Source organism: Leuresthes tenuis, unplaced genomic scaffold, assembly GCF_036924035.1.
Source record: "Leuresthes tenuis unplaced genomic scaffold, fLeuTen1.0.hap1 SCAF_9, whole genome shotgun sequence".
NCBI lineage: Eukaryota > Metazoa > Chordata > Actinopteri > Atheriniformes > Atherinopsidae > Leuresthes > Leuresthes tenuis.
In genome coordinates, this window is record NW_027325363.1 from 28,664,466 (window position 1) to 28,683,382 (window position 18,917).

General features: G+C 46.6%; 3 non-coding genes and 5 pseudogenes across 3 annotated transcripts; 7 read left to right on the plus strand and 1 right to left on the minus strand.

The window, feature by feature from the left end:
* The first annotated feature begins 1,894 nt into the window (after positions 1-1,894).
* Positions 1,895-2,084, plus strand: LOC140314901 (U2 spliceosomal RNA). Its single transcript, XR_011917228.1, has one exon. It is a non-coding gene; the product is annotated as a U2 spliceosomal RNA (small nuclear RNA).
* Positions 2,085-2,495: 411 nt separating this feature from the next.
* LOC140314868 (U5 spliceosomal RNA) lies at positions 2,496-2,609 on the plus strand. Its single transcript, XR_011917197.1, has one exon. It is a non-coding gene; the product is annotated as a U5 spliceosomal RNA (small nuclear RNA).
* Positions 2,610-2,884: 275 nt separating this feature from the next.
* LOC140314928 (U2 spliceosomal RNA) lies at positions 2,885-3,072 on the plus strand. The gene has a single exon (XR_011917253.1). It is a non-coding gene; the product is annotated as a U2 spliceosomal RNA (small nuclear RNA).
* Positions 3,073-5,589: 2,517 nt separating this feature from the next.
* On the plus strand, positions 5,590-5,799 carry LOC140314838 (U2 spliceosomal RNA; annotated as a pseudogene).
* Positions 5,800-8,316: 2,517 nt separating this feature from the next.
* LOC140314837 (U2 spliceosomal RNA) lies at positions 8,317-8,525 on the plus strand (annotated as a pseudogene).
* Positions 8,526-11,043: 2,518 nt separating this feature from the next.
* LOC140314836 (U2 spliceosomal RNA) lies at positions 11,044-11,249 on the plus strand (annotated as a pseudogene).
* A 2,517-nt stretch (positions 11,250-13,766) lies between these two features.
* On the plus strand, positions 13,767-13,979 carry LOC140314840 (U2 spliceosomal RNA; annotated as a pseudogene).
* A 3,767-nt stretch (positions 13,980-17,746) lies between these two features.
* On the minus strand, positions 17,747-17,896 carry LOC140314845 (U2 spliceosomal RNA; annotated as a pseudogene).
* Between the last annotated feature and the right edge of the window lie 1,021 nt (positions 17,897-18,917).

Sequence of the window (18,917 nt, forward strand, 5' to 3'; positions counted from 1 at the left end):
AATGGGTGTATGTGTGCGAACGTGTGTGAGTTTGTGTATGTGAGAGTTTAATGAACCTGTTATCCACAGGCAGGTCTTAACTAGTATGGCACAGGTCCAGCCTGTCTCATCTTTTTTGGAAGGTCCAGCGCTCGGCCGTAACCCTTCTGTCTGTTTGGACTCTCACATACATTCGGTTAATCATAGAAAAACGAGAACAAAACTTTTTAGCCCCTTAAATTCATAAAACAGACATGGTGCAGTTATTTCCATTCTAGAAAATAAGAGTAATCACCACCATTCCTATAAATTCTGGATATTCTAACAATCTGAATCTTTTTTAAATGTTCGATGAAGCCCTTTGCTGTTCTGTTTAGAGACTCAGCTGATCATAAACCAAGTTTTGCTCTTGAACCAAGCTTCTAAACTCTTCACCTTTTTCATTTCTCAGTTAGTATTCACTTTAAAACTGATTAAAAGAAAAATTAAATGAATGCCTATCAACAAATGTGGGATCTAAACTCTAGTGCTTTCTCTAAAATAATTTCCTTTCTCAATTCAGAAATGTGTGTGTGTAAGTCACAACACCCGTGACACCAAAACAGCTTTCTTTTCTCTCTTTTCTCTACACTCTGCACTGTGAGCACACACACCAAATCAGAAAGGCTTTTTTCTCTCTTTTCTACATTATGGACTGTGGGGACACAAAACCGCTCTCTCTCTTTTTTTTTTTGATTGTGTGCCAGGGCGTTGTCTCACGTATTAGATTATGCTTAAGATACGAATGGGTTTATCAGTCACATCAGAATCCATACATACTGATCCTCCCGTAATAAAATGGTCGGATCTTATCAAACACACTTTGTTTCTTGTGACAAGTCAGCGAAACAGCGTATACACGTCAAGACACTGAATCAAGTTTGCCACAAGAACTCATAAGTTTGGCAGTATTGCTCTGCCGTCAGCAATCATACACCCATTTTATTTTCATGAGACATGTGCAGGCACCTGTTCATCTACTGTTCTATCACTATGAATTAGTTTATCTATTATCAATAAGGATACTTCTACAACTACTATCAAAGTATGTCCGGACTTCTTATGTTGTCAGTTGCTATATATGAATAAGTGGGTTGCTACTGAAAAGCATTAAGCATGTCACACAGCCCAAACATATAACATTTCAGGACACTTACACAACACATTCAAATCAAACAGTCAGACAACATACAAGAACATATACCCCAGCCGGCATTGCTCCCTGCCTATTTTCCTACAACTCACTATGTGTGCGCACACCTTTATTCACAAACTCTTCAACTTATACTCTTTTACCGAAGCTGCTACAGCTCGATTGGCCAAATACCCTTAGATCCTATTTCGGTGAATTTGACATCTGCCTTGTATGTAACAGATTAGCGGTTTAGCAGTTTTAATTTAGTTTGAGTGAAGGAATTCATTTTATAGCAAAATCCGAAATCGTGAAGAACTCATGAAAGTAAGCTTATTCTCGGATTCCTGAAACTTTAGATTTGCTCTTTCTTTTACTGCAAAGTACAACGTTGAGCAGCACTAATGAGTTGTTTCTATTTTTGGCAGGCTTTACCTTTGCGGATGAAGCCCTTTCTGTCTGTGCAAAAGAAATCTTGTTACTGTGCAGAGTGACTTCTCTGACTAGAGTCGCCTTACTTGTTGCGACTGTGCCGATGTTCGAAGCTGGAGTGCAAAGTTGTTGCTTGAATGGTGCTCGCTGGAGCGTGTGGTAGTGTAAAGTTATACCATTTAAAAGGGCTGAAGAGTGCTCAGTGCAGCGGGTGGGCGGAGGTGCAAAGTGACACTATGGCCATAAAAAGAACACCGCTACAAGTGCGCATTGTGCCAGGAAGGGCCCTCGGACGTGAACCAGTGGACAGTTATCGCTTCTCGGCCTTTTGGCTAAGATCAAGTGTAGTATCTGTTCTTATCAGTTTAATGTCTGATATGTCCTCTATGCGAGACTACATATTAAATGGATTTTTATCAATAGGAGTTGAAAAAGGAGCTTGCTCCGTTCACTCCAAGCATCGACCCGGTACTGCAGTACCGCTGGGAACGGTGCGCTCTCCTCTGCTCTTGTGAAAAAGCAAACAGCGGTGCAGGATGGAAGTTTCAGGGAGCCTAAGATGAAACTTTCTTTTAATCTGCTGATAAAAGAGAGTGAATGCGAAGCAGACTTTAACACGGCTCTGGGAGCGAGCCGAGTGCGGGCTAACCGGGAGAATTGCTTGAAAGAAACGCGACACCGAATGAGCAGTCAGATCAAAGCCTCAATACGGTGTTCCCGTGTTGTTTGTGGCTGCCTTGTCTTTTGCACAGAGTAAAAGACAAGGCAGCCATCGAATAGGGCCCGATTGTTCCTACTTGGTCAGCCGAGGAGCAAGGGGGGGGAGCAAGCGTCTCAACCAAGCAAAGCTCACCATGGGGAAGGTGGCTATGCCAACTAGCCTGATGCCCTGCTCCCGCAGTGATGGATAATCATACACTGGTTTCTCTTCATAATGTACAAGTCTTTCGCCTTTTACTAAAGACTTCCGTGGAGAGCAGCACTAATGAATTGTTTCTATTTTTGGCAGGCTTTACCTTTGCGGGTGAAGCCCTTTCTGTCTGTGCAAAAGAAATCTTGTTACTGTGCAGAGTGACTTCTCTGAGTAGAGTCGCCTTACTTGTTGCGACTGTGCCGATGTTGCTTGAATGGTGCTCGCTGGAGCGTGCGGTAGTGTAAAGTTATACCATTTAAAAGGGTTGAAGAGTGCTCAGTGCAGCGGGTGGGCGGAGGTGCAAAGTGACACTATGGCCATAAAACGAACACCGCTACAAGTGCGCATTGTGCCAGGAAGGGCCCTCGGACGTGAACCAGTGGACAGTTATCGCTTCTCGGCCTTTTGGCTAAGATCAAGTGTAGTATCTGTATTTATCAGTTTAATATGTGATATGTCTATGCAAGGACTACATATTAAATGGATTTTTATCAATAGGAGTTGAAAAAGGAGCTTGCTCCGTTCACTCCAAGCATCGACCCGGTACTGCAGTGCCGCTGGGAACGGTGCGCTCTCCTCTGCTCTTGTGAAAAAGCAAACAGCGGTGCAGGATGGAAGTTTCTTTAATCTGCTGAGAAAAGAGAGTGAATGCGAAGCAGACTTTAACACGGCTCTGGGAGCGAGCCGAGTGCGGGCTAACCAGGAGAATTGCTTGAAAGAAACGCGACACCGAATGAGCGGTCAGAACAAAGCCTCAATACGGTGTTCCTGTGGTGTTTTTATAAAATGCGGTGTAAAAAAAGGTGTGAATGCCCCATAGAAAACTAAAAGGTGGAGCGGAAGTGTTCGGCTGCAAGAAGGTGTGAATGTCCGACTATATTTGGTGAAAAGCAGGTGAAGCAAGGTCTGAATGCCCAACCTTACATCATCAAAAGCGAGATCAGAGGTTTTTGGCTGCAAGAAGGCCATAGTTTGCCAAAAGCGGGTAAGGTGCGAATGATCGGCTAAATATCAACAAAAGTGGGGGCGGAGGTCTTCGGATGCAAGTGGGTGTGAATATCCCACCATACAAGTATGGTGGAGAGGAAGCTGTGAATGGCCGACCATAGTTTGCAAAAAGCGGGTGAGAAAAGGTGCGAATGTCCAACCATACATGATCAAAACAGGGAGCGAATGGAAAGCTATAGGCCGATCACGTTGCTCTGTGTGGACTACAAAATTGTGGCTCGAGTCCTAGTTGGTCGTCTTCGGAAGGCTCTACCTCATGTAATCCATGAGGATCAGACGTGTGGGGTGGAGGGAAGGCTAATACAGTGGAATCTGGGATTGGTGAGGGACTGTATTCATTGGGTGGAGGAGCGGGGGATCAATATGAGTTTGGTGGGGTTAGATATGGAGAAAGCGTTTGACAGGGTGAACCACAGGTTTCTTTTTGCAGTTTTGGAGAGGATGGGATTTGGGCCCCGTTTTATAGAGTGGTTGGAGATCATGTACAAGGGGGTGGGGAGCAGAGTTATGGTGAACGGGCACTTGGGTACAGTGGTGGCACAGAGAACTGGGGTGAGGCAGGGATGCCCACTCTCCCCGCTGCTCTTTGTGGCTTACATGGAGCCGCTGGGTTCGGTGGTGCGGGGGGACCCGGGTGTGGTGGGTCTGCACCTTCCTGGAGCAGGTCCGGACAAGTTGACAGTGATGCAGTATGCGGATGACATGACCTTTTTTTTGACAACAGAGAGGTCGGTCACACGGCTGTTGAAAGTGGTGGAGAGTTTTTCAATAGTGTCGGGGGCCAAGGTGAACTTAGGGAAGTCCACCATTAAGTTTTTTGGACCATGGGCTGGTAGGGTGGGAGGCCTAGCTGGTCTGCCCCAGTGCCAGGGCCCAGTGAGAGTCCTGGGGGTAGAGTTTCAGGGAGAAGGGAGTGCAGCATTAAATTGGGGAAGGCGTCTGGCTGCAGCCCGTTCGCGGATGGGGCTGTGGAAATCCCGGCAACTTTCCTTAAGTGGTAGAGTGCTGGTTTTGAAGGCTGATTTTTTGCCATTTTTGGTATACCTAGCGTATGTTTTTCCTTTACCTCCTCAATATAGGAGAAGTTTCATGAGAGATGTTTTTTCCTTTGTATGGGGGGGGTATGAATATGTGAGAAGGGAGTGGATGTACCAGGAAGTTCGGATGGGAGGGAGGGGTGTGCCGGACATCCCACTTAAGTTGGATGTGGTTTTCTTTTCCTTTTTGTGCAGGTCTGTGCAACAGACAAGTGGCCATCATTTTCAGGCACTTTTGCTGTTTTGGTTGTCATTCCCCTTCAGGAGATTGGTATCCTGGGACAATAGAAGGCCAAAGGGGGATGTCTTACCCCCGTATTATAGGCAGGTGGTATGCTGGGGGAAAAAGCACCCAGAGTGTCAGGAGGGGGACCTGTGCTTCAGTCACCGGCGCCTGTACAGGGCTCTGGTGGAAAAAAGGGGGCTGGTGGGGGTGTATGGGGTGGGGCAACAAGGGTGGGTTTTCACACAGCAGAAAGGTCTCACAAACAGGGCGAGGGATATAAATTGGCTCGCCTTACACAGGAGGTTGCCAGTCAGGGAAGTTTTAAATAGACACGGGTTGACACGGGGGAGTTTGTGCCCAAGGGAGGGGTGTGGGGCTGATGAGACAATTGAGCATGTGTTTTGGGAATGTGGGTTTGCAACATAAGTGTGGGTTGAGTTGGTTCTTTTTTTTCCAAGATTGGGGTCTTTAAAGTATGACATGATAATGCTGGGCTTGGGTTTAAGGGGGAAAGGTAGGGAGGGTTTTCTGTTATGGTTGGTTCTGTCTATGGGAAAGGTGGCGCTGTGGGATGCAAGGACGGCGTTGATTAAAAACAATGTGAACTGGCAGGTGGGAAGGGTGGTGGCAAGGGTGAGGGCAGAGATTGGATGCATGAGAAGAATGGAGGAGGAAAAGTACGGGTATCACGCTGCAAGAGAGCGATGGAAGACTTTATTTTCATGAGCGGGTAGTGTTTCTTTGTGGTTGTTTCTTATGTTTGTATGGTTTTTGTGTCGGACATGTAAAGCATTACTTTGACTGTTTTGTCATGTTGTTCTAAATGTTTCTTGGAAGTTTTGTAATAAAAAAAAAAAAAAAAAAAAAAAAAAAAAAAAAAAAATCTGTACTTATCAGTTTAATATGTGATATGTCTATGCAAGGACTACATATTAAATGGATTTTTATCAATAGGAGTTGAAAAAGGAGCTTGCTCCGTTCACTCCAAGCATCGACCCGGTACTGCAGTGCCGCTGGGAACGGTGCGCTCTCCTCTGCTCTTGTGAAAAAGCAAACAGCGGTGCAGGATGGAAGTTTCTTTAATCTGCTGAGAAAAGAGAGTGAATGCGAAGCAGACTTTAACACGGCTCTGGGAGCGAGCCGAGTGCGGGCTAACCAGGAGAATTGCTTGAAAGAAACGCGACACCGAATGAGCGGTCAGAACAAAGCCTCAATACGGTGTTCCTGTGGTGTTTTTATAAAATGCGGTGTAAAAAAAGGTGTGAATGCCCCATAGAAAACTAAAAGGTGGAGCGGAAGTGTTCGGCTGCAAGAAGGTGTGAATGTCCGACTATATTTGGTGAAAAGCAGGTGAAGCAAGGTCTGAATGCCCAACCTTACATCATCAAAAGCGAGATCAGAGGTTTTTGGCTGCAAGAAGGCCATAGTTTGCCAAAAGCGGGTAAGGTGCGAATGATCGGCTAAATATCAACAAAAGTGGGGGCGGAGGTCTTCGGATGCAAGTGGGTGTGAATATCCCACCATACAAGTATGGTGGAGAGGAAGCTGTGAATGGCCGACCATAGTTTGCAAAAAGCGGGTGAGAAAAGGTGCGAATGTCCAACCATACATGATCAAAACAGGGAGCGAATGGAAAGCTATAGGCCGATCACGTTGCTCTGTGTGGACTACAAAATTGTGGCTCGAGTCCTAGTTGGTCGTCTTCGGAAGGCTCTACCTCATGTAATCCATGAGGATCAGACGTGTGGGGTGGAGGGAAGGCTAATACAGTGGAATCTGGGATTGGTGAGGGACTGTATTCATTGGGTGGAGGAGCGGGGGATCAATATGAGTTTGGTGGGGTTAGATATGGAGAAAGCGTTTGACAGGGTGAACCACAGGTTTCTTTTTGCAGTTTTGGAGAGGATGGGATTTGGGCCCCGTTTTATAGAGTGGTTGGAGATCATGTACAAGGGGGTGGGGAGCAGAGTTATGGTGAACGGGCACTTGGGTACAGTGGTGGCACAGAGAACTGGGGTGAGGCAGGGATGCCCACTCTCCCCGCTGCTCTTTGTGGCTTACATGGAGCCGCTGGGTTCGGTGGTGCGGGGGGACCCGGGTGTGGTGGGTCTGCACCTTCCTGGAGCAGGTCCGGACAAGTTGACAGTGATGCAGTATGCGGATGACATGACCTTTTTTTTGACAACAGAGAGGTCGGTCACACGGCTGTTGAAAGTGGTGGAGAGTTTTTCAATAGTGTCGGGGGCCAAGGTGAACTTAGGGAAGTCCACCATTAAGTTTTTTGGACCATGGGCTGGTAGGGTGGGAGGCCTAGCTGGTCTGCCCCAGTGCCAGGGCCCAGTGAGAGTCCTGGGGGTAGAGTTTCAGGGAGAAGGGAGTGCAGCATTAAATTGGGGAAGGCGTCTGGCTGCAGCCCGTTCGCGGATGGGGCTGTGGAAATCCCGGCAACTTTCCTTAAGTGGTAGAGTGCTGGTTTTGAAGGCTGATATTTTGCCATTTTTGGTATACCTAGCGTATGTTTTTCCTTTACCTCCTCAATATAGGAGAAGTTTCATGAGAGATGTTTTTTCCTTTGTATGGGGGGGGTATGAATATGTGAGAAGGGAGTGGATGTACCAGGAAGTTCGGATGGGAGGGAGGGGTGTGCCGGACATCCCACTTAAGTTGGATGTGGTTTTCTTTTCCTTTTTGTGCAGGTCTGTGCAACAGACAAGTGGCCATCATTTTCAGGCACTTTTGCTGTTTTGGTTGTCATTCCCCTTCAGGAGATTGGTGTCCTGGGACAATAGAAGGCCAAAGGGGGATGTCTTACCCCCGTATTATAGGCAGGTGGTATGCTGGGGGAAAAAGCACCCAGAGTGTCAGGAGGGGGACCTGTGCTTCAGTCACCGGCGCCTGTACAGGGCTCTGGTGGAAAAAAGGGGGCTGGTGGGGGTGTATGGGGTGGGGCAACAAGGGTGGGTTTTCACACAGCAGAAAGGTCTCACAAACAGGGCGAGGGATATAAATTGGCTCGCCTTACACAGGAGGTTGCCAGTCAGGGAAGTTTTAAATAGACACGGGTTGACATGGGGGAGTTTGTGCCCAAGGGAGGGGTGTGGGGCTGATGTGACAATTGAGCATGTGTTTTGGGAATGTGGGTTTGCAACATAAGTGTGGGTTGAGTTGGTTCTTTTTTTTCCAAGATTGGGGTCTTTAAAGTATGACATGATAATGCTGGGCTTGGGTTTAAGGGGGAAAGGTAGGGAGGGTTTTCTGTTATGGTTGGTTCTGTCTATGGGAAAGGTGGCGCTGTGGGATGCAAGGACGGCGTTGATTAAAAACAATGTGGACTGGCAGGTGGGAAGGGTGGTGGCAAGGGTGAGGGCAGAGATTGGATGCATGAGAAGAATGGAGGAGGAAAAGTACGGGTATCACGCTGCAAGAGAGCGATGGAAGACTTTATTTTCATGAGCGGGTAGTGTTTCTTTGTGGTTGTTTCTTATGTTTGTATGGTTTTTGTGTCGGACATGTAAAGCATTACTTTGACTGTTTTGTCATGTTGTTCTAAATGTTTCTTGGAAGTTTTGTAATAAAAAAAAAAAAAAAAAAAAAAAAAAAAAAAAAAAATCTGTACTTATCAGTTTAATATGTGATATGTCTATGCAAGGACTACATATTAAATGGATTTTTATCAATAGGAGTTGAAAAAGGAGCTTGCTCCGTTCACTCCAAGCATCGACCCGGTACTGCAGTGCCGCTGGGAACGGTGCGCTCTCCTCTGCTCTTGTGAAAAAGCAAACAGCGGTGCAGGATGGAAGTTTCTTTAATCTGCTGAGAAAAGAGAGTGAATGCGAAGCAGACTTTAACACGGCTCTGGGAGCGAGCCGAGTGCGGGCTAACCAGGAGAATTGCTTGAAAGAAACGCGACACCGAATGAGCGGTCAGAACAAAGCCTCAATACGGTGTTCCTGTGGTGTTTTTATAAAATGCGGTGTAAAAAAAGGTGTGAATGCCCCATAGAAAACTAAAAGGTGGAGCGGAAGTGTTCGGCTGCAAGAAGGTGTGAATGTCCGACTATATTTGGTGAAAAGCAGGTGAAGCAAGGTCTGAATGCCCAACCTTACATCATCAAAAGCGAGATCAGAGGTTTTTGGCTGCAAGAAGGCCATAGTTTGCCAAAAGCGGGTAAGGTGCGAATGATCGGCTAAATATCAACAAAAGTGGGGGCGGAGGTCTTCGGATGCAAGTGGGTGTGAATATCCCACCATACAAGTATGGTGGAGAGGAAGCTGTGAATGGCCGACCATAGTTTGCAAAAAGCGGGTGAGAAAAGGTGCGAATGTCCAACCATACATGATCAAAACAGGGAGCGAATGGAAAGCTATAGGCCGATCACGTTGCTCTGTGTGGACTACAAAATTGTGGCTCGAGTCCTAGTTGGTCGTCTTCGGAAGGCTCTACCTCATGTAATCCATGAGGATCAGACGTGTGGGGTGGAGGGAAGGCTAATACAGTGGAATCTGGGATTGGTGAGGGACTGTATTCATTGGGTGGAGGAGCGGGGGATCAATATGAGTTTGGTGGGGTTAGATATGGAGAAAGCGTTTGACAGGGTGAACCACAGGTTTCTTTTTGCAGTTTTGGAGAGGATGGGATTTGGGCCCCGTTTTATAGAGTGGTTGGAGATCATGTACAAGGGGGTGGGGAGCAGAGTTATGGTGAACGGGCACTTGGGTACAGTGGTGGCACAGAGAACTGGGGTGAGGCAGGGATGCCCACTCTCCCCGCTGCTCTTTGTGGCTTACATGGAGCCGCTGGGTTCGGTGGTGCGGGGGGACCCGGGTGTGGTGGGTCTGCACCTTCCTGGAGCAGGTCCGGACAAGTTGACAGTGATGCAGTATGCGGATGACATGACCTTTTTTTTGACAACAGAGAGGTCGGTCACACGGCTGTTGAAAGTGGTGGAGAGTTTTTCAATAGTGTCGGGGGCCAAGGTGAACTTAGGGAAGTCCACCATTAAGTTTTTTGGACCATGGGCTGGTAGGGTGGGAGGCCTAGCTGGTCTGCCCCAGTGCCAGGGCCCAGTGAGAGTCCTGGGGGTAGAGTTTCAGGGAGAAGGGAGTGCAGCATTAAATTGGGGAAGGCGTCTGGCTGCAGCCCGTTCGCGGATGGGGCTGTGGAAATCCCGGCAACTTTCCTTAAGTGGTAGAGTGCTGGTTTTGAAGGCTGATATTTTGCCATTTTTGGTATACCTAGCGTATGTTTTTCCTTTACCTCCTCAATATAGGAGAAGTTTCATGAGAGATGTTTTTTCCTTTGTATGGGGGGGGTATGAATATGTGAGAAGGGAGTGGATGTACCAGGAAGTTCGGATGGGAGGGAGGGGTGTGCCGGACATCCCACTTAAGTTGGATGTGGTTTTCTTTTCCTTTTTGTGCAGGTCTGTGCAACAGACAAGTGGCCATCATTTTCAGGCACTTTTGCTGTTTTGGTTGTCATTCCCCTTCAGGAGATTGGTGTCCTGGGACAATAGAAGGCCAAAGGGGGATGTCTTACCCCCGTATTATAGGCAGGTGGTATGCTGGGGGAAAAAGCACCCAGAGTGTCAGGAGGGGGACCTGTGCTTCAGTCACCGGCGCCTGTACAGGGCTCTGGTGGAAAAAAGGGGGCTGGTGGGGGTGTATGGGGTGGGGCAACAAGGGTGGGTTTTCACACAGCAGAAAGGTCTCACAAACAGGGCGAGGGATATAAATTGGCTTGCCTTACACAGGAGGTTGCCAGTCAGGGAAGTTTTAAATAGACACGGGTTGACACGGGGGAGTTTGTGCCCAAGGGAGGGGTGTGGGGCTGATGAGACAATTGAGCATGTGTTTTGGGAATGTGGGTTTGCAACATAAGTGTGGGTTGAGTTGGTTCTTTTTTTTTCCAAGATTGGGGTCTTTAAAGTATGACATGATAATGCTGGGCTTGGGTTTAAGGGGGAAAGGTAGGGAGGGTTTTCTGTTATGGTTGGTTCTGTCTATGGGAAAGGTGGCGCTGTGGGATGCAAGGACGGCGTTGATTAAAAACAATGTGGACTGGCAGGTGGGAAGGGTGGTGGCAAGGGTGAGGGCAGAGATTGGATGCATGAGAAGAATGGAGGAGGAAAAGTACGGGTATCACGCTGCAAGAGAGCGATGGAAGACTTTATTTTCATGAGCGGGTAGTGTTTCTTTGTGGTTGTTTCTTATGTTTGTATGGTTTTTGTGTCGGACATGTAAAGCATTACTTTGACTGTTTTGTCATGTTGTTCTAAATGTTTCTTGGAAGTTTTGTAATAAAAAAAAAAAAAAAAAAAAAAAAAAAAAAAAATCTGTACTTATCAGTTTAATATGTGATATGTCTATGCAAGGACTACATATTAAATGGATTTTTATCAATAGGAGTTGAAAAAGGAGCTTGCTCCGTTCACTCCAAGCATCGACCCGGTACTGCAGTGCCGCTGGGAACGGTGCGCTCTCCTCTGCTCTTGTGAAAAAGCAAACAGCGGTGCAGGATGGAAGTTTCTTTAATCTGCTGAGAAAAGAGAGTGAATGCGAAGCAGACTTTAACACGGCTCTGGGAGCGAGCCGAGTGCGGGCTAACCAGGAGAATTGCTTGAAAGAAACGCGACACCGAATGAGCGGTCAGAACAAAGCCTCAATACGGTGTTCCTGTGGTGTTTTTATAAAATGCGGTGTAAAAAAAGGTGTGAATGCCCCATAGAAAACTAAAAGGTGGAGCGGAAGTGTTCGGCTGCAAGAAGGTGTGAATGTCCGACTATATTTGGTGAAAAGCAGGTGAAGCAAGGTCTGAATGCCCAACCTTACATCATCAAAAGCGAGATCAGAGGTTTTTGGCTGCAAGAAGGCCATAGTTTGCCAAAAGCGGGTAAGGTGCGAATGATCGGCTAAATATCAACAAAAGTGGGGGCGGAGGTCTTCGGATGCAAGTGGGTGTGAATATCCCACCATACAAGTATGGTGGAGAGGAAGCTGTGAATGGCCGACCATAGTTTGCAAAAAGCGGGTGAGAAAAGGTGCGAATGTCCAACCATACATGATCAAAACAGGGAGCGAATGGAAAGCTATAGGCCGATCACGTTGCTCTGTGTGGACTACAAAATTGTGGCTCGAGTCCTAGTTGGTCGTCTTCGGAAGGCTCTACCTCATGTAATCCATGAGGATCAGACGTGTGGGGTGGAGGGAAGGCTAATACAGTGGAATCTGGGATTGGTGAGGGACTGTATTCATTGGGTGGAGGAGCGGGGGATCAATATGAGTTTGGTGGGGTTAGATATGGAGAAAGCGTTTGACAGGGTGAACCACAGGTTTCTTTTTGCAGTTTTGGAGAGGATGGGATTTGGGCCCCGTTTTATAGAGTGGTTGGAGATCATGTACAAGGGGGTGGGGAGCAGAGTTATGGTGAACGGGCACTTGGGTACAGTGGTGGCACAGAGAACTGGGGTGAGGCAGGGATGCCCACTCTCCCCGCTGCTCTTTGTGGCTTACATGGAGCCGCTGGGTTCGGTGGTGCGGGGGGACCCGGGTGTGGTGGGTCTGCACCTTCCTGGAGCAGGTCCGGACAAGTTGACAGTGATGCAGTATGCGGATGACATGACCTTTTTTTTGACAACAGAGAGGTCGGTCACACGGCTGTTGGAAGTGGTGGAGAGTTTTTCAATAGTGTCGGGGGCCAAGGTGAACTTAGGGAAGTCCACCATTAAGTTTTTTGGACCATGGGCTGGTAGGGTGGGAGGCCTAGCTGGTCTGCCCCAGTGCCAGGGCCCAGTGAGAGTCCTGGGGGTAGAGTTTCAGGGAGAAGGGAGTGCAGAATTAAATTGGGGAAGGCGTCTGGCTGCAGCCCGTTCGCGGATGGGGCTGTGGAAATCCCGGCAACTTTCCTTAAGTGGTAGAGTGCTGGTTTTGAAGGCTGATATTTTGCCATTTTTGGTATACCTAGCGTATGTTTTTCCTTTACCTCCTCAATATAGGAGAAGTTTCATGAGAGATGTTTTTTCCTTTGTATGGGGGGGGTATGAATATGTGAGAAGGGAGTGGATGTACCAGGAAGTTCGGATGGGAGGGAGGGGTGTGCCGGACATCCCACTTAAGTTGGATGTGGTTTTCTTTTCCTTTTTGTGCAGGTCTGTGCAACAGACAAGTGGCCATCATTTTCAGGCACTTTTGCTGTTTTGGTTGTCATTCCCCTTCAGGAGATTGGTGTCCTGGGACAATAGAAGGCCAAAGGGGGATGTCTTACCCCCGTATTATAGGCAGGTGGTATGCTGGGGGAAAAAGCACCCAGAGTGTCAGGAGGGGGACCTGTGCTTCAGTCACCGGCGCCTGTACAGGGCTCTGGTGGAAAAAAGGGGGCTGGTGGGGGTGTATGGGGTGGGGCAACAAGGGTGGGTTTTCACACAGCAGAAAGGTCTCACAAACAGGGCGAGGGATATAAATTGGCTCGCCTTACACAGGAGGTTGCCAGTCAGGGAAGTTTTAAATAGACACGGGTTGACACGGGGGAGTTTGTGCCCAAGGGAGGGGTGTGGGGCTGATGAGACAATTGAGCATGTGTTTTGGGAATGTGGGTTTGCAACAAAAGTGTGGGTTGAGTTGGTTCTTTTTTTTCCAAGATTGGGGTCTTTAAAGTATGACATGATAATGCTGGGCTTGGGTTTAAGGGGGAAAGGTAGGGAGGGTTTTCTGTTATGGTTGGTTCTGTCTATGGGAAAGGTGGCGCTGTGGGATGCAAGGACGGCGTTGATTAAAAACAATGTGGACTGGCAGGTGGGAAGGGTGGTGGCAAGGGTGAGGGCAGAGATTGGATGCATGAGAAGAATGGAGGAGGAAAAGTACGGGTATCACGCTGCAAGAGAGCGATGGAAGACTTTATTTTCATGAGCGGGTAGTGTTTCTTTGTGGTTGTTTCTTATGTTTGTATGGTTTTTGTGTCGGACATGTAAAGCATTACTTTGACTGTTTTGTCATGTTGTTCTAAATGTTTCTTGGAAGTTTTGTAATAAAAAAAAAAAAAAAAAAAAAAAAAAAAAAAAAAAAAAAATCTGTACTTATCAGTTTAATATGTGATATGTCTATGCAAGGACTACATATTAAATGGATTTTTATCAATAGGAGTTGAAAAAGGAGCTTGCTCCGTTCACTCCAAGCATCGACCCGGTACTGCAGTGCCGCTGGGAACGGTGCGCTCTCCTCTGCTCTTGTGAAAAAGCAAACAGCGGTGCAGGATGGAAGTTTCTTTAATCTGCTGAGAAAAGAGAGTGAATGCGAAGCAGACTTTAACACGGCTCTGGGAGCGAGCCGAGTGCGGGCTAACCAGGAGAAGTGGTTTAGAATTTCCAACCATTATCTATAAAATGCGGTGAAAAAAAAGGTGTGATAGAACACTAAAAGGTGGAGCGGAAGTGTTCGGCTGCAAGAAGGTGTGAATGTCCGACTATATTTAGTGAAAAGCAGGTGAAGCAAGGTCTGCATGCCCAACCTTACATCATGAAAAGCGAGATCAGAGGTGTTTGGCTGAGAGAAGGCCACAGTTTGCGATGCAATAATTAAAGGCCTCATGCCAGATGTCGCCACTGAAGTAAAGAACATTTACGTGGGATGGTATGAGGGTCCTCGTTTGGCTGACGTTCGCCGATATGCTCGCCATGCTCAGAACCAAGTTGAGACGCGTAAGACAACCAAAAGGGACAAGTGTGAAAAGGAGCTGCATTTGGCAGCCATGACCATGTATTACGCAGTTGGTGTAAACAGAGCACGAGGCCGAAGTTGAAGACGTGGACGTGTGAGAGAGGAGGTCGAAATGGGCCACGCCAGAGCTATGATCCGAATATTTGTTTTTACTGTGGCCAGACTGGACACTGGAAGAAGGACTGTCCACAGCTGAAAAGTGATGAAATTTGGCCAAAGGCTGACTGAGGGTGGGAGGCAGGTTCTGGACGTCACGCGGCAGCGGAGCCTCCACTAATGGGTGATAGCACAAACACACTCACACATTTTTCCTGCTCTGTGTAGTGAAGAAACGCTTGCCGACTGTGATTCACGTAGTAAAGTTTTGCATGCTATTTCCGTCCTAGAGCAAAGATATTTCTCTCAGAATATAGGAACTTATGTTCATCAGTAGTGACGTCAGGGGAGTTTGATTGTCCTCCAAAGTTAAGTGGAAACCACGTTTACTCTATGTCTGCATCAGGCCAGGTTGTGAAGGAGAAAATGACATCGCCCATTGCGTGTGTCACTCCCGATGGGCTCTCCTTCAAACACTCATTTTTGTTATCAGAGTTGTGTCCCATTAACCTAATGGGCTGTGATCTCATGTGTAAATTAGGCATTATTTTAACTTCTACACCAGAGGGTATTAACGTTATGTTACAGCCTGACAAAGTTTTCACAGCAGTGCAGTTTGATTCATCTGCACTTACATATGCTTATGAGTGGAAACTTCCCAGCTCTCCTTTTTCACAACAACTAGTGGAAGAAGCAAAAGCGTTAGTTTCACCCCTTTCTGATTTCATGCAACCTGCTGATTTGCACTGCACATCACACATTTCTTTGGGGCCTGACAATGACTATGAGAAGAAGTGAAAAAATATGTGCGCCTACTTTATTGGCTGTGTCGCTCACTCCAGAGCAATTCGATTTTTTTAATGTTTGTGGTACTCGCCCTCACATTTCCTTGGCCAAACCTACACACTGGCATTGACAAGGTGTGGGAGAGTTTGTTGCTACATGTCAGAAAGAAACGGATTTGACCGTTTCACCTGCTGATCCAAATTTGATGTTTTCTGAACGATTGTCAGCATACAAAAAAATATTTTTGAGTACAATGCATTGTCAAAGAACTGTGGAATTAATTCCTACCACAGAATCACATTTTGAAGCATGTTTTTAATCTGAAAAAGATTTGTCTTCGATACCCATGTTGGCTGAAGTGCCCAATGATCTTTGGGCGAAGAGCAAATATGATGTGGGGTTGTTTATTGTTGAAACTAGATTAGAAGTAGATAAATATGAAGGACAAAGCAGTTTGAACTTGGTTTGAGAGAAGGAATTAATTTTATTGCAAAATCCGAATTCATGCATAACTCGTCAAATAGATAGTGATGTGTCGTTCGTGAGCGATTCGTTCGACATGAACAAATTTTTTATATGACTCGGGAGTAACGAGTTGTCTCAGTGAGTGATTCGTTCATTTTCATGCAGTACCCTTCCTCACCACATGGCAGGCGGCAGCTTCATAAGCTCAGTCAGCAGGACAGGAAACAGTATTGATTCGTTCATGACTCAACTCCTCGACTGACAGGTCCTCGCACAGGAAACAGTATTGATTAGTTTACGACTCAACTCCTTGGGTCTTCGTTCATTTGTCACGTTTTAAATTCTACGTTTCATTTGACAGGCTGAAGAGCAGTAGGCACAACAGTTCGTTCACAAACCGGATCATTAATCTCATAGACTATTCTACCATCAACAACTTGGAAACCACAATCGACTCTCTAGATGCAGAAAAAGCATTTAATGGAGTGAACTGGAAATTTTTTTACAAACTATGCTCGGACATTCAAACCTTCTTGTAACCGAACACATCCAGTCCTGCTTTTGATGATGTATGGTTGGGCATTCGCACCTTTTTTTTTACCCATTTTTGAGGAATTATGGGTGGACATTCACACCTTCTTGAAGCTGAACACCTCCTCTCCCACTTATGATCATGTGCGGTTGGATATTCGAACATTTTTTTTCATGTTTTCTAGCAATTATTGATGGACATTCAGACCTTCTTGCAGCTGAACACCTCCGCTCCCGCTTTTGATGGTGTATAGTCGGGCTTCCGAGCCTTTTCTTCCCCGGTTTTTACAAATTATGGTTGGACATTTAGACCTTCTTGCAGCCGAAAACCTCCGTTCCCTCTTTTGATCATACATTGTCCGGCATTCGCACCTTTTCTTACCCGCTTTTTACAAACCATGGTCGGACTTTCACACCTTTTAGTAGCCAAACAACTCCGCTCCCGCTATTGATTGTGTACAGTCGGGTATTTTAACCTTTTCTTACCCGCTTTTTACCAATTATGGTCGGACATTCACACCTTCTTACAGCGGAACACCTCCGCTCCCTGTTTTGATAATTTATGGTCTGGCAATACTACCTTTTCTTACCCGTTTTTGAGTAATTATGGCTGGACATTCACAGCTTCTTGTAGCCGAACACATCCACTCCTGCTTTTGATGATGTATGGTATGGCATTCGAACCTACTTGTTGCCCGCTTTTCATTAATTATGGGTGGACATTCACACCTTGTCGCAGCCAAACACCTCCGCTCCCTGTTTTGATCATGTATGGTTGGACATTCGCACCTTTTCTCACCCGCTTTTTGCAAACTATGGTCGGCCATTCACAGCTTCCTCTCCACCATACTTGTATGGTGGGATATTCACACCCACTTGCATCCGAAGACCTCCGCCCCCACTTTTATTTATATTTTACTTCACTTTTACTTGATATTTAGTCGGTCATTCGCACCTTACCCGCTTTTGGCAAACTATGGCCTTCTTGCAGCCAAAAACCTCTGATCTCGCTTTTGATGATGTAAGGTTGGGCATTCAGACCTTGCTTCACCTGCTTTTCACCAAATATAGTCGGACATTCACACCTTCTTGCAGCCGAACACTTCCGCTCCACCTTTTAGTTTTCTCTGGGGCATTCACACCTTTATTTTCACTGCATTTTATAAAAACACCACAGGAACACCGTATTGAGGCTTTGTTCTGACCGCTCATTCGGTGTCTCATTTCTTTCAAGCAATTCTCCTGGTTAGCCCGCACTCGGCTCGCTCCCAGAGCCGTGTTAAAGTGTACTTCGCATTCACTCTCTTTTCTCAGCAGACTAAAAGAAAGTTTCATCTTGGGGTCCCTGAAACTTCCATCCTGCACCGCTGTTTGCTTTTTCACAAGAGCAGAGGAGAGCGCACCGTTCCCAGCGGCACTGCAGTACCGGGTCGATGCTTGGAGTGAACGGAGCAAGCTCCTTTTTCAACTCCTATTGATACAAATCCATTTAATATGTGGTCCTTGCATAGACATATCACAACTTGGTTTGAGTGAAGGAATTAATTTTATATCAAAATCCGGAATTGTGTAGAACTCGTGAAACGACGCTTATTCTCGGATTCCTGAAAAGGTTTAGTGTTGTTCTCTCCTATCCTGCAAAGTACAACGTTCTTTTTTGTTTAAAGCTATTTGGACATGGATAAATATGAAGGACAAAGAAGTTTTAACTTAGTTTGAGTGAAGGAATTCATTTTATATCAAAATCCGAAATTGTGTAGAACTCGTAAAAATAAGCTTATTCTCGGATTCCTAAAGGTTTAGTGTTGTTGTTTCCTATCCTGCAAAGTACAACGTTCTTTTTTGTTCAAAGCTATTTAGACATGGATAAATATGAAGGAAAATGCAGTTTTAACTTGGTTTGAGTGAAGGAATTCATTTTATATCAAAATCCGGAATTGTGCATTATGGCAGCAGAATTGTAGTCTGAATACCTTTATGCCAAACAGATTTGCTTTGCCAAGGGAAGTTTTATAATTGTTTATTGTTTATGTTTACAATATATAAACTAGCAGAATAATTAATTCATCCTCCTGGTCCCTCCCACCCCGGAGAGGGCAGCCAGAGACTGGCTGCAATAGGCATCCCCGCTACCTGGGACCCAACACAGGGCAGGAGGGCCTGATGTCCACCAGGCTCGGGGCCTGCAGTCACCATATTCCGGGAGCTACTGTACCCCCAGAAGGAACCCATCCCGCCCCACCCCACTCAACCCAACCCCACCCCAGAGGACCTCTACAAAAACAAACAAACAACAACAAAAATCAAACAAACAAACAAACAAATCACCCGGTTACACCAGTCGCAGCAGCCCGGGCCTGAGACCCACCATCACCCAGGCCCCCCCAGGCCCCCCCCAACAGGGGAAAAGCACACCCCCATACAGACCCCCTCCTCCTCACCGCACGCCCCAACACCCTAAAAAAAACAACCACCTGCGGACACCTTGGAGTTCCCAGAGCAACAAGGCCGGCACCAGGACCTGCACCAACCCACGCATACTGTGGCATGTCCAGGGCAACCC